Below are 16,164 nucleotides of genomic sequence, written 5' to 3' on the forward strand. Positions count from 1 at the left end.
TTCGAAGCGACACCTCAACGGAGTCTGTGCGTGTGGCGGTTTGGGCCGTATTAATTGCGGAAATCAACTAAATAATAATAACTAGATGTGTATTTCCTGATGGAAGTACAGATAGTGGTTTGAAATGGTGCCCGGGCTGCCCCTTTAAGAGAGACTTGCCTGCTGCCCCTGCAAGACTTCCAACTCAGGATCCGTTTTAACTGTGGGTGCCTCTCAGGGGTCACTTTGGCCTCAGGGTCCGATTTTGTGGGTGGGACCCCTCAGGGCCCGATTTTGTGGGTGGGGCCCCTCTGGTCCGATTTTGTGGCCGGGGCACCTCAGGGTCTGATTTTGTGGGTGGGGCCCCTTAGGGTCCGATTTGGTGGACAGGGCCACTCAGGGTTCGATTTGGTGGGCGGGGCCACTCAGGGTCCAATTTGGTGGGCGGGGCCACTCAGGGTCCGATTTGGTGAGTGGGGCACCTCAGAGTTCAATTTGGTCAGCTGGGCCCCTCAGGGTCCGATTTGGTGGGTGGGGACCCTCAGGGACCGATTTTGTGGTTGGGGCCTTTCAGAATCCGATTTAGTGGGCGGGGCCCCTCAGGGTCCGAATTGGTGGGCGGGGCCCCTCAGGGTCCGATTTGGTGGGCGGGGCCCCTCATGGTCCGATTTGGTGGACGGGGACCCTCAGAGTCCGATTTGGTGGGCGGGGCCCCTCAAGGTCCGATTTGGTGGGCGGGGCCACTCAGGGTCCGATTTGGTGGGCGGGGCCACTCTGGGTCTGATTTTGTGGGCGGGGCCACTCTGGGTCCGATTTGGTGGGCGGGGCACTTCAGGGTCCAATTTGGTGGGCGGGGACACTGAGTCTGATTTTGTGGGTTGGGCCCCTCAGGGTCCGATTTTGTGGCCGGGTCCCCTAAGGGTCCGATTTTGTGTCCGGGGCCCCTCAGGGTCCGATTTTGTGACCGGTGCCTCTCAGGGTCCGATTTTGTGGTTGGGGCCCCTCAGGGTCCGATTTTGTGTCCGGAGCCTCTCAGGGTCTGATTTTGTGGTAGGGGCCCCTCAGGATCCGATTTTGTGGCCGGGGCCGCTCAGGGTCCGATTTTGTGGCCGGGGCCCCTCAGGGTCCAATTTTGTGGGTGGGGCCCCTCAGGGTCCAGTTTTTTGGCCGGGGCCCCTCAGGGTCCAATTTTGTGGGTGGGGCCCCTCAGGGTCCAATTTTGTGGGTGGGGCCCCTCAGGGTCCAATTTTGTGGTTGGGGCCCCTCAGGGTTCAATTTTGTGGTTGGGGCCCCTCTGGATCCAATTTTGTGACCGGGGCCCTCAGGGTCTGATTTTGTGGGTGGGGCCCCTCAGGGTCCGATATTGTGGTTGAGGCCCCTCAGGATCCGATTTTGTGGGTGCTGCCCCTCAGGATCCGATTTTGTGGTTGGGGCCCCTCAGGGTTCAATTTTGTAGGCGGGGCCCCTCAGGGTCCGATTTTGTGGCCGGGGCCCCTCAGGGTCCGATTTTGTGGCCAGGGCCCGTGAGGGTCCGATTTTGTGGCCGGGGCCCCTCAGGGTCCGATTTTGTGGTTGGGGCCCCTCAGGGTCCAATTTTGTGGTTGTGGCCCCTCAGGGTCCGATTTTGTGGGTGGGGCCCCTCAGGGTCCGATTTTGTGAGTGGGGCCCCTCTGGGGCCCCTCAGGGTCCGATGATGTGGCCGGGGCCCCTCAGGGTCTGATTTTGTGGCCAGATCCCCTCAGGGTCCGATTTTGTGGGTGGGGCCCCTCAGGGTCCGATTTTGTGGGTGGGGCCCCTTAGGGTCCGATTTTGTGGATGGGGCCCCTCAGGGTCTGATTTGGTGGGCGAGGCCACTCTCGGTCCGATTTGGTGGGCGGGGCCACTCTGGGTCCAATTTGGATGCCAGGGTGGCTCAGCCTCCTTTTTGTAGGCCAGGGTCTATCAGCCTCCGATTTGGAGCCTTGGGTCACTCAGCTTTCGATTTGGCGCGCCGGCCCTTTAAGACTCATTTGGTGCGCCGGCTCTTTAAGAATCACTTTGGCGCGTCGGCCCTTTAAGAGCCAGGGTGGCTCACTGGGCTTCTAAATCCACTTTGGCGCACATTCTCTCTCAGGGGCATATGTCATGTGATGAAGCTAGATTTGCATTTGTGCGGTGGGTTTTGCTTTAAGAGCTGATATTATGTGGAAGAAGCTCTGTCTTGGAGAGGTCATGTGACGTTCGTAGGCGTTGGTCGATTTTGTGGTTGGGTCCCCTCAGGGTCCGATTTTGTGGTTGGGGCCCCTCAGGGTCCGATTTTGTGGCCGCGGCCCCTCAGGGTCTGATTTTGTGGCCGCTGCCCCTCAGGGTCCGATTTTGTGGCAGGGGCCCCACTGGGTCCGATTTTGTGGGTGGGGCCCCTCTGGGTCCAATTTGGTGGGCGGGACCACTCTGGGTCCAATTTGGTGGGCGGGGCCTCTCAGGGTCCGATTTTGTGGTTGGGTCCCCTCAGGGTCCGATTTTGTGGTTGGGGCCCCTCAGGGTCCGATCAGGGTCCAATTTTGTGACTGGGGCCCATCAGGGTCCGATTTTGTGGCCGCGGCCCCTCAGGGTCTGATTTTGTGGCAGGGGCCCCTCTGGGTCAGATTTTGTGGGCGGAGCCCCTCTGGGTCCGATTTGGTGGGCGGGACCACTCTGGGTCCAATTTGGTGGGCGGGACCACTCTGGGTCCGATTTGGTGGGCGGGGCCTCTCAGGGTCCGATTTGGTGGGCGGGGCCCCACAGGGTCCGATTTGGTGGGAGGGGCCACTCTGGGTAAGATTTGGAGGCTGGGGTCGCTCAGCCTCCAATTTGGAGGCCGGGGTCATTGAGTTTCCGATTTGGAGGCCGAGGTGGATCAGCCTCCGATTTGGAGGCCGGGGTGGATCAGCCTCCGATTTGGAGGCCGGGGTGGCTCAGCCTCCGATTTGGAGACCGGGGTGGATCAGCCTCCGATTTGGAGGCCGGGGTCGATCAGCCTCCGATTTGGAGGCCGGGGTGGCTCAGCCTCCTATTTGGAGGGCGGGGTGGCTCAGCCTCCGATTTGGAGGCCGGGGTGGATCGGCCTCCGATTTGGAGGCCGGGGTGGCTCGGCATTCTATTTGGAGGCCGGGGTGGCTCGGCCTCCGATTTGGAGGCCGGGGTGGATCGGCCTCCGATTTGGAGGCCGGGGTGGATCGGCCTCCGATTTGGAGGCCGGGGTGGATCGGCCTCCGATTTGGAGGCCGGGGTGGCTCTGCCTCCGATTTGGAGGCCGGGGTGGCTCAGCCTCCGATTTGGAGGCCGGGGTGGCTCAGCCTCCGATTTGGAGGCCGGGGTGGCTCAGCCTCCGATTTGGAGGCCGGGGTGGCTCAGCCTCCGATTTGGAGGCCGGGGTGGCTCAGCCTCCGATTTGGAGGCCGGGGTGGATCAGCCTCCGATTTGGAGGCCGGGGTGGCTCAGCCTCCGATTTGGAGGCCAGGGTGGCTCAGTCTCCTATTTGGAGGCTGGGGTGGATCAGCCTCCGATTTGGAGGCCGGGGTGGCTTAGCCTCCGATTTGGAGGCCGGGGTGGCTCAGCCTCTGATTTGGAGGCCTGGGTCGATCAGCCTCCGATTTGGAGGCCGGGGTGGATCAGGCTCCGATTTGGAGGCCGGGGTGGATCATGCTCCGATTTGGAGGTCGGGGTGGCTCATTGTCCGATTTGGAGGCCGGGGTGGCTCAGCCTCCGATTTGGAGGCCGGGGTGGCTCAGCCTCCGATTTGGAGGCCGGGGTGGCTCAGTCTCCGATTTGGTGTGTCGGCCCTTTAAGACTCATTTGGGTGCGCTGGCCCTTTAACAATCACTTTGGCGCGTTGGCCCTTTAAGAGCTAGTTTGGCTGACTGGGCTTCTTTTAAATCCACTTTGGCGCACACATTCTCTCTCAGGGGCATGTGTCATGTGATGAAGCTAGATTTGCATTTGTGCTGTGAGTTTCGCTTTAAGAGCTGATATTATGTGGCAGAGGCTCTGTGCTGGGGTTCAAGTGAAGTTCGTAGGCGTTGGCATAGTAACTGGGTCTGCCTGCGCATATCAATGAGCTCAACTGCCATTTCAATCGCCTCAGGGCACGTTTTGCCATTTCCTATTGAAAAGCATTGGAGACAGTGCATTCCAATGACGGGAAAAAAAATTTTCAAACGCAAATTGCGCAAAAACTACAAATCCGATCGACACGAAAAATACTTAGCACACCTCTCATGGACACTGGCTTCGAAACGACACCTCAACGGAGTCTGTGCGTGTAGCGGTTCGGGCCGCATTAATTGCGGAAATCAACTTAATAATAATAATAATAAGAAGAAGAACTAGATGTGTATTTCCTGAAGGAAGTACAGATAGTGGTTTGAAATGGTGCCCGGGCTGCCCCTTTAAGAGAGACTTGCCTGCTGCATCTGCAAGACTTTCAACTCAGTATCCGTTTTAACTGTGGGTGCCTCTCAGGGGTCACTTTGGCCTGTGGGGCCCCTCAGGGTCTGATTTGGTGGGCAGGGCCCCTCAGGGTCCGATTTGGGTAGCGGGGCCCCTCAGGGTCCGATTTGGTGGGCAGGACCCCTCAGGGTCCAATTTGGTGGGCGTGGCCCCTCAGGGTCCAATTTGGTGGGCGGCGGGGTCCCTCAGGGTCTGATTTTGTGGGTGGGTCCCCTCAGGGTCCGATTTTGTGGCCTGGGCCCCTCAGGGTCCAATTTTGTGGTCAGGGCCCCTCAGGGTCCGATTTTGTGGGTGGTGCCCCTCAGGGTCCGATTTGGTGGGCGGGGCCACTCTGAGTCCGATTTGGTGGGCGAGGACACTCTAGGTCCGATTTGGAGGCCAGGGTGGCTCAGCCTCCTTTTTGTAGGCCAGGGTAGATCAGCCTCCGATTTGGAGCCTGGGGTCACTCAGCTTTCGATTTGGCGCCCAGGCCCTTTAAGACTCATTTTGGTGCGCCGGCCCTTTAAGAATCACTTAGGCGTGTCGGCCCTTTAAGAGCTAGTTTGGCTCACTGGGCTTCTAAATCCACTTTGGCGCACATTCTCTCTCAAGGGCATGCATCATGTGATGAAGCTAGATTTGCATTTGTGCTGTGGGTTTCTCTTTAAGAGCTTATATTATCTGACAGAAACTGTGTCCTGGAGAGGTCATGTGATGTTCATAGACGTTGGCATAGTAACTGCGTCTGCCTGTGCATATCAATGAGCCATTTGAATCGCCTCAGGGCGCATGTTTTACCTTCCCATTGTAAAGCATTGAGACAGTGCATTCCAATGACGGGAAAAAAAAATTTCAAACGCAAATTGCGCAAAAACTACAAATCCGACTGACACGAAAAATACTTAGCACACCTCTTGTGGACGCTGGCTTTGAAACAAAACCTCAATGGAGTCTGTGCTTGTAGCGGTTCGGGCCGCATTAATTGCGGAAATCAACTGAATAATAAGAATAAGTTAGCAGCATTCGGATTACAACATTAATACTAGATGTGTATTTCCTGAAGGAAGTACAGATAGTGGTTTGAAATGGTGCCCGGGCTGCCCCTTTAAGAGAGACTTGCCTGCTGCCCCTGCAAGACTTTCAACTCAGGATACGATTTAACTGTGGGTGCCTCTCAGGGGCCACTTTGGCCTCATGGTCTGATTTTGTGGGTGGGGCCCCTCAGGGCCTGATTTTGTGGGTGGGGCCCCTCAGGGTCCGATTTTGTGGGTGGGGCCTCTCAGGGTCCGATTTTGTGGCCGGGGCCACTCAGGGTCCGATTAGGTGGCCGGGGCTCCTCAGGGTCCGATTTGGTGGCCGGGGCCCCTCAGGGTCTGATTTGGTGGGTGGGGCCCCTCAAGGTCCGATTTTGTGGCTGGGGCCCCTCAGGGTCCGATTTTGTGGCCGGGGCCAATCAGGATCCGATTTTTGTGGCCGGAACCCCTCAGGGTCCAATTTTGCAGGTGGGGCCCCTCAGGGTCCGATTTTGTGGCCGGGGCCCGTCAGGGTCCGATTTTGTGGGTGGGACCTCTCAGGGTCCGATTTGGTGGGCGGGGCCCCTCAGGGTCCAATTTGGTGGGCAGGGCCCCTCAGGGTCCGATTTTGTGGGTTGGGCCCCTCAGGGTCCGATTTTGTGGCCGGGGCCCCTGAGGGTCCGATTTTGTGTCAGGGGCCCCTCAGGGTCCGATTTTGTGGTTGGGTCCCATCAGGGTCCGATTTTGTGGTTGGGGCCCCTCAGGGTCCGATTTTGTGGCCACGGCCCCTCAGGGTCTGATTTTGTGGCCGCGGCCCCTCAGGGTCCGATTTTGTGGCAGGGGCCCCTCTGGGTCGGATTTTGTGGGTGGGGCCCCTCTGGGTCCAATTTGGTGGGACGGACCACTCTGGGTCCAATTTGGTGGGCGGGGCCTCTCAGGGTCCGATTTTGTGGTTGGGTCCCCTCAAGGTCCGATTTTGTGGTTGGGGCCCCTCAGGGTCCGATTTTGTGGCCGGGGCCCATCAGGGTCCAATTTTGTGACTGGGGCCCATCAGGGTCCGATTTTGTGGCCGCGGCCCCTCAGGGTCTGATTTTGTGGCAGGGGCCCCTCTGGGTCTGATTTTGTGGGCGGAGCCCCTCTGGGTCCAATTTGGTGGGCGGGACCACTCTGGGTCCAATTTGGTGGGCGGGACCACTCTGGGTCCGATTTGGTGGGCGGGTCCTCTCAGGGTCCGATTTGGTGGGCGGGGCCCAACAGGGTCCGATTTGGTGGGCGGGGCCACTCTGGGTAAGATTTGGAGGCTGGGGTCGCTCAGCCTCCGATTTGTAGGCCGGGGTCGTTGAGCTTCCGATTTGGAGGCTGAGGTCAAAAAGCCTCAGATTTGGAGGCCGGGGTCGATGAGCTTCCGATTTGGAGGCCGGGGTCGATGAGCCTCCGATTTGGAGGCCGGGGTGGCTCAGCCTCCGATTTGGAGGCCGGGGTGGCTCAGCCTCCGATTTGGAGGCCGGGGTGGCTCAGCCTCCGATTTGGAGGCCGGGGTGGATCAGCCTCCGATTTGGAGGCCGGGGTGGATCAGCCTCCGATTTGGAGGCCGGGGTGGCTCAGCCTCCGATTTGGAGGCCGGGGTGGATCAGCCTCCGATTTGGAGGCCGGGGTGGATCAGCCTCCGATTTGGAGGCCGGGGTGGCTCAGCCTCCGATTTGGAGGCCGGGGTGGCTCAGCCTCCGATTTGGAGGCCGGGGTGGCTCAGCCTCCGATTTGGAGGCCGGGGTGGCTCAGCCTCCGATTTGGAGGCCGGGGTGGCTCAGCCTCTTATTTGGAGGCCGGGGTGGCTCAGCCTCCGATTTGGAGGCCGGGGTGGCTCAGCCTCCGATTTGAAGGCCTGGGTCGATCAGCCTCCGATTTGGAGGCCGGGGTGGATCAGCCTCCGATTTGGAGGCCGGGGTGGATCAGCCTCCGATTTGGAGGCCAAGGTGGATCAGCCTCCGATTTGGAGGCCGGGGTGGCTCAGCCTCCGATTTGAAGGCCTGGGTCGATCAGCCTCCGATTTGGAGGCCGGGGTGGATCAGCCTCCGATTTGGAGGCCGGGGTGGATCAGCCTCCGATTTGGAGGCCGGGGTGGATCAGCCTCCGATTTGGAGGCCGGGGTGGATCAGCCTCCGATTTGGAGGCCGGGGTGGCTCAGCCTCCGATTTGGAGGCCGGGGTGGATCAGCCTCCGATTTGGAGACCAGGGTTGGATCAGCCACCGTTTTGGAGGCCGGGGTGGATCAGCCTCCGATTTGGAGGCCGGGGTGGCTCAGCCTCCGATTTGGAGGCCGGGGTGGCTCAGCCTCCGATTTGGAGGCCGGGGTGGCTCAGCCTCCGATTTGGAGGCCGGGGTGGCTCAGCCTCCTATTTGGAGGCCGGGGTGGCTCAGCCTCCTATTTGGAGGCCGGGGTGGCTCAGCCTCCTATTTGGAGGCCGGGGTGGCTCAGCCTCCGATTTGGAGGCCGGGGTGGCTCAGCCTCCGATTTGGAGGCCGGGGTGGCTCAGCCTCCTATTTGGAGGCCGGGGTGGCTCAGCCTCTTATTTGGAGGCCGGGGTGGCTCAGCCTCCGATTTGGAGGCCGGGGTGGCTCAGCCTCCGATTTGAAGGCCTGGGTGGATCAGCGTCCGATTTGGAGGCCGGGGTGGATCAGCCTCCGATTTGGAGGCCGGGGTGGATCAGCCTCCGATTTGGAGGCCGGGGTGGATCAGCCTCCGATTTGGAGGCCGGGGTGGCTCAGCCTCCGATTTGGAGGCCGGGGTGGCTCAGCCTCCGATTTGGAGGCCGGGGTGGATCAGCCTCCGATTTGGAGGCCGGGGTGGATCAGCCTCCGATTTGGAGGCCGGGGTGGCTCAGCCTCCGATTTGGAGGCCGGGGTGGCTCAGCCTCCGATTTGGAGGCCGGGGTCGATCAGCCTCCGATTTGGAGGCCGGGTTGGCTCAGCCTCCGATTTGGAGGCCGGGGTGGCTCAGCCTCCGATGTGGAGGCCGGGGTGGATCAGCCTCCGATTTGGAGGCCGGGGTGGATCAGGCTCCGATTTGGAGGCCGGGGTGGATCAGGATCCGATTTGGAGGCCGGGGTGGATCAGCCTCCGATTTGGAGGCCGGGGTGGCTCAGCCTCCGATTTGGAGGCCGGGGTGGCTCAGCCTCCGATTTGGAGGCCGGGGTCGATCAGCCTCCGATTTGGAGGCCGGGGTCGATCAGCCTCCGATTTGGAGGCCGGGGTGGCTCAGCCTCCGATTTGGAGGCCGGGGTGGCTCAGCCTCCGATTTGGAGGCCGGGGTGGATCAGCCTCCGATTTGGAGGCCGGGGTGGATCAGGCTCCGATTTGGAGGCCGGGGTGGATCAGGATCCGATTTGGAGGCCGGGGTGGATCAGCCTCCGATTTGGAGGCCGGGGTGGCTCATTGTCCGATTTGGAGGCCGGGGTGGCTCATTGTCCGATTTGGAGGCCGGGGTGGCTCAGTCTCCGATTTGGTGTGTCGGCCCTTTAAGACTCATTTGGGTGCGCAGGCCCTTTAACAATCACTTTGGCGCGTTGGCCCTTTAAGAGCTAGTTTGGCTGACTGGGCTTCTTTTAAATCCACTTTGTCGCACATTCTATCTCAGGGGCATGTGTCATGTGATGAAGCTAGATTTGCATTTGTGCTGTGGGTTTCGCTTTAAGAGCTGATATTATGTGGCAGAGGCTCTGTGCTGGGGTTCAAGTGAAGTTCGTAGGCGTTGGCATAGTAACTGGGTCTGCCTGCGCATATCAATGAGCTCAACTGCCATTTCAATCGCCTCAGGGCACGTTTTGCCATTTCCTATTGAAAAGCATTGGAGACAGTGCATTCCAATGACGGGAAAAAAAAATTTCAAACGCAAATTGCTCAAAAACTACAAATCCGATCGACACGAAAAATACTTAGCACACCTCTCATGGACGCTGGCTTCGAAACGACACCTCAACGGAGTCTGTGCGTGTAGCAGTTCGGGCCGCATTAATTGCGGAAATCAACTTAATAATAATAATAATAAGAAGAAGAAGAAGAAGTTAGCAGCGTTCGGATTACAATATAGTGGTTTTTTCAAACCACTATAATAAGTTAGCAGAAGTGTTGAGCATTCCGATACCGCAAGTATCGGGTATCGGCCGATACTTGCTGTATCGGAATTCCGATACCGACTTCCGATATTTTTTCAATATCGGAATTCGGCATCGGAATCGGAAGTTCAGTTGATTGACAGCCTGACGTCATCATGATGCGCGGTGTGTGCGCATCATGATGCGCCGTCATTTCGGGCCTTCCGGGGGTCTCTGCCGGCCTGCCGGGGGGCTGTGCCGGCCTGCCGGGGGGCTGTGTGGACTGCCCGGGGTCTGTACCGGCCTGCCGGGGGGCTGTGCCGGCCTGCCGGTGGTCTGTGCACCCTGTGGGGGTCTGTACCGGCCTGCCGGGGGGCTGTGCCGGCCTGCCGGTGGTCTGTGCACCCTGTGGGGGTCTGTACCGGCCTGCCGGGGGGCTGTGCCGGCCTGCCGGGGGGCTGTGCTGATGTCCGGGGGTCTGTGCAAGCATCGTCCGATGGGACTACAAGTCCCATCTGGCGATGCCTGCTACCATGACAGTGATTGACACATTAGCCAATGATGGGACAGTAGTAGTCCCATCATCCGGCTAATGTGTTAAATGTCAAAAAAAAAAAAATACTACATACATACTACATGCATGCTACATACATACTACATGCTACATACATACTACATACATACTACATACATGCTACATACATGCTGCATGCTACATACATACTACATACATACTACATACATGCTACATGCATGCTACATACATAGTACATGCATGCTACATACATACTACATGCATGCTACATACATACTACATGCATGCTACACGCATGCTACATACATACTACATGCTACATACATACCACATACATACTACATACATACTACATACTACATATATACTACATGCATGCTACATACATACTACATGCTACATACATACCACATACATGCTACATACATACTACATATATACTACATACATACTACATACATACTACATACATACTACATGCATGCTACATACATACTACATGCATGCTACATACATACTACATGCTACATACATACCACATACATACTACATACATACTACATACTACATATATACTACATGCATGCTACATACATACTACATGCTACATACATACTACATGCTACATACATACCACATACATGCTACATACATACTACATATATACTACATACATACTACATACATACTACATGCATACTACATACATACTACATACATACTACATGCATGCTACATACATACTACATGCTACATACATACTACATACATACTACATACATACTACATGCTACATACATACTACATATATACTACATGCATGCTACATACATACTACATGCTACATACATACCACATACATACTACATACATGCTACATACATACTACATATATACTACATGCATGTTACATACATACTACATATATACTACATGCATGCTACATACATACTACATACATACTACATGCTACATACATACCACATATATACTACATACATACAATACATTCATACAATACATACATAGACATACAGTACATATAACATAGAGTAACATACTTACCAATACTTGTCACATTGTTCCCCGAAGCCATTGTCTTTTCCGGAATAAATATTAACATAACAAACCACAAAAATACTCACCCACGATCCGAAGCAGTCCACGAGTGTGTCCCACGACGATCTTGGGTAGAGAACTGCAGCATCAGATGATGCTGCCGTTCTCTACGGGCTGCAGGAATCCAATGACGGAAGGTAGGTATCCTTCCGCACTGTATTCCTCCGCCACTTAAAAAAAAAAAAAGTCCCTAGTCTCACTTTATGCCATTGCTGTGTGGGAAATTCCCACACAGCAATGGCATAAAGTGAGACTAGGGACTTTTTTTTTTTACATACTGCATGCTACATGCATGCTACATACATACTACATACATACTACATGCTACATACATACCACATATATACTACATACATACAATACATTCATACAATACATACATAGACATACAGTACATATAACATAGAGTAACATACTTACCAATACTTGTCACATTGTTCCCCGAAGCCATTGTCTTTTCCGGAATAAATATTAACATAACAAACCACAAAAATACTCACCCACGATCCGAAGCAGTCCACGAGTGTGTCCCACGACGATCTTGGGTAGAGAACTGCAGCATCAGATGATGCTGCCGTTCTCTACGGGCTGCAGGAATCCAATGACGGAAGGTAGGTATCCTTCCGCACTGTATTCCTCCGCCACTTAAAAAAAAAAAAGTCCCTAGTCTCACTTTATGCCATTGCTGTGTGGGAAATTCCCACACAGCAATGGCATAAAGTGAGACTAGGGACTTTTTTTTTTTACATACTGCATGCTACATGCATGCTACATACATACTACATACATACTACATGCTACATACATACCACATATATACTACATACATACAATACATTCATACAATACATACATAGACATACAGTACATATAACATAGAGTAACATACTTACCAATACTTGTCACATTGTTCCCCGAAGCCATTGTCTTTTCCGGAATAAATATTAACATAACAAACCACAAAAATACTCACCCACGATCCGAAGCAGTCCACGAGTGTGTCCCACGACGATCTTGGGTAGAGAACTGCAGCATCAGATGATGCTGCCGTTCTCTACGGGCTGCAGGAATCCAATGACGGAAGGTAGGTATCCTTCCGCACTGTATTCCTCCGCCACTTAAAAAAAAAAAAAGTCCCTAGTCTCACTTTATGCCATTGCTGTGTGGGAAATGGCATAAAGTGAGACTAGTGACTTTTTTTTTTTTTTTAAGTGGCGGAGGAATACAGTGCGGAAGGATACCTACCTTCCGTCATTGGATTCCTGCAGCCCGTAGAGAACGGCAGCATCATCTGATGCTGCCGTTCTCTACCCAAGATCGTCGTGGGACACACTCGTGGACTGCTTCGGATCGTGGGTGAGTATTTTTGTGGTTTGTTATGTTAATATTTATTCCGGAAAAGACAATGGCTTCGGGGAACAATGTGACAAGTATTGGTAAGTATGTTACTCTATGTTATATGTACTGTATGTCTATGTATGTATTGTATGAATGTATTGTATGTATGTAGTATATATGTGGTATGTATGTAGCATGTAGTATGTATGTAGTATGTATGTAGCATGCATGTAGCATGCAGTATGTATGTAGCATGCATGTAGTATATATGTAGTATGTATGTAGCATGCATGTAGTATATATGTATGAATGTATGTAGCATGTAGTATGTATGTGGTATGTATGTAGTATGTATGTAGTATGTATGTAGCATGCATGTAGTATGTATGTAGTATGTATGTAGTATATATGTAGTATGTATGTAGCATGTAGTATGTATGTAGCATGCATGTAGTATATATGTAGTATATATGTAGCATGTAGCATGTATGTAGTATGTATGTGGTATGTATGTAGCATGTAGTATGTATGTAGCATGCATGTAGTATATATGTAGTATGTATGTAGCATGTAGTATGTATGTAGCATGCATGTAGTATATATGTAGTATGTAGCATGTAGTATGTATGTAGCATGCATGTAGTATATATGTAGTATGTAGCATGTAGTATGTATGTAGCATGCATGTAGCATGTACTATGTATGTAGCATGCATGTAGTATATATGTGTTATGTATGTAGCATGTAGCATGCATGTAGCATGCATGTAGTATGTATGTAGTATGTATGTAGTATATATGTGGTATGTATGTAGCATGTAGTATGTATGTAGCATGTAGTATGTATGTAGCATGCAGTATGTATGTAGCATGCATGTAGTATATATGTAGTATGTATGTAGTATATATGTAGTATGTATGTTGCATGTAGTATTTATGTAGTATTAATGTAGCATGTATGTAGCATGTATGTAGTATGTAGTATGAATGTAGCATGTATGTAGTATGTAGTATGAATGTAGCATGTATGTAGTATGCATGTTGTATGTATGTAGCATGTAATTTTTTTTTTTTTTTTTTTACATTCAACACATTAGCCGGATGATAGGACTATTACTGTCCCATCATTGGCTAATGTGTCAATCACTGTCATGGTAGCAGGCATCGTCCGATGGGCCTTGTAGTCCCATCGGACGATGCCTGCACAGACCCCCGAAGCCTGCACAGCCCCCCGGCAGGCCGGCACAGCCCCCCGGCAGGCCGGCACAGCCCCCCGGAGCCTGCACAGACCACCGGCAGGCCGGCACAGCCCCCCGGCAGGCCGGCACAGCCCCCCGGAGCCTGCACAGCCCCCCGGCAGGCCGGCACAGCCCCCCGGCAGGCCGGCACAGCCCACCGGAGCCTGCACAGACCACCGGCAGGCCGGCACAGACCACCGGAGCCTGCACAGATCCCCTGGCAGGCCGGCACAGCCCCCCGAAAGGCCCGTACAGACCCCAGAGAGGCTGTACAAGGGCAGGAAAGGGTTTTTCTTATTCCGATACCGGAAGTACCATAGACTTGAATGGGACTTCCGGTATCGGAATCGGCGATACCGATACTTTTTTTAAAGATCGGCCGATACCATCCGATACGATACTTTGAAGTATCGGACGGTATCGCTCAACTCTAGTTAGCAGCGTTCGGATTACAATATAGTGGTTTTTTCAAACCACTATAATAACTAGATGTGTATTTCCTGAAGGAAGTACAGATAGTGGTTTGAAATGGTACATTGGCTGCCCCTTTAAGAGAGACTTTCAATTCAGGACCCGTTTTAACTCTCAGGTGCCACTTTGGCCTGTGGGGCCCCTCAGGGTCTGATTTAGTGGGTGTGGCCCCTCAGGATCTGATTTGGTGGGCGGGGCCAAGCTGGGTCCGATATGGTGGGCGGGGCCACTCTGGGTCTGATTTGTAAGCCAGGGTCGATCAGCCTCCGGTTTGGATGCTGGGGTGGCTCAGCCTCCGATTTCGAGCCTGGGGTCACTCAGCTTTCGATTTGGCGCGCTGGCCCTTTAAGACTCATTTTGGTGCGCCAGCCCTTTAAGAATCACTTCTTAAAGGGCGCGTTGGCCCTTTAAGAGCCAGTTTGGCGCACTGGGCTTCTAAATCCATTTTGGCGCACATTATCTTTCATGGGCTTGCGTCATGTGATGAAGCTAGATTTGCATTTGTGCTGTGGGTTTCGCTTTAAGAGCTGATATTATCTGGCAGAAACTGTGCCCTGCTGGGGTCATTTAAAGTTCGTAGGCATTGGCATAGTAACTGGGTGTGCCTGCGCATATCAATGAGCTTAACTGCCACCTCATGACTGCCCCATGTTTTCCCTATGGCAACATTTTCCCATTAAAATGCATTGAGACAGTGCATTCCAATGACAGGAAAATGTTTTTTTTAAACGCAAATTGTGCAAAAACTACAAATCCGATTGACACGAAAAATACTTAGCACACCTCTCGTGGACGCTGGCTTCGAAACGACGCCTCAACGGAGTCAGTGCATGTAGCGGTTCGGGTCTCATTAATTGCGGAAATCAACTGAACTGAATAGTAATAATAATACTAGATGTGTATTTCCTGAAGGAAGTACAGATAGTGGTTTGAAATGGTGCCCGGGCTGCCCCTTTAAGAGAGACTTGCCTGCTGCCCCTGCAAGACTTTCAACTCAGGATACGATTTAACTGTGGGTGCCTCTCAGGGGCCACTTTGGCCTCATGGTCTGATTTTGTGGGTGGGGCCCCTCAGAGCCTGATTTTGTGGGTGGGGCCCCTCAGGGTCCGATTTTGTGGTTGGGTCCCCTCAGGGTCCGATTTTGTGGTTGGGTCCCCTCAGGGTCCGATTTTGTGGCCGGGGCCCCTCTGGGTCCGATTTTGTGGCAGGGGCCCCTCTGGGTCAGATTTTGTGGGTGGGGCCCCTCTGGGTCCAATTTGGTGGGCGGGACCACTCTGGGTCCAATTTGGTGGGCGGGGCCTCTCAGGGTCCGATTTTGTGGTTGTGTCCCCTCAGGGTCCGATTTTGTGGTTGGGGCCCCTCAGGGTCCGATTTTGTGGCCGGGGTCTATCAGGGTCCAATTTTGTGACTGGGGCCCATCAGGGTCCGATTTTGTGGCCGCGGCCCCTCAGGATCTGATTTTGTGGCAGGGGCCCCTGTGGGTCTGATTTTGTGGGCGGAGCCCCTCTGGGTCCAATTTGGTGGGCGGGACCACTCTGGGTCCAATTTGGTGGGCGGGACCACTCTGGGTCCGATTTGGTGGGCGGGGCCTCTCAGGGTCCGATTTGGTGGGCGGGGCCCCACAGGGTCCGATTTGGTGGGCGGGGCCACTCTGGGTAAGATTTGGAGGCTGGGGTCGCTCAGCCTCCAATTTGGAGGCCGGTGTCGTTGAGCTTCCGATTTGGAGGCCGAGGTCAAAGAGCCTCTGATTTGGAGGCCGGGGTCAATGAACTTCCGATTTGGAGGCCGGGGTCGATGAGCCTCCGATTTGGAGGCCGGGGTGGCTCAGCCTCCGATTTGGAGGCCGGGGTGGCTCAGCCTCCGATTTGGAGGCCGGGGTGGCTCAGCCTCCAATTTGGAGGCTGGGGTCGATCAGCCTCCGATTTGGAGGCCGGG

Source organism: Dendrobates tinctorius, unplaced genomic scaffold (assembly GCF_039654945.1).
Source record: "Dendrobates tinctorius isolate UK_male_01 unplaced genomic scaffold, ASM3965494v1 ptg000045l, whole genome shotgun sequence".
Lineage (NCBI taxonomy): Eukaryota > Metazoa > Chordata > Amphibia > Anura > Dendrobatidae > Dendrobates > Dendrobates tinctorius.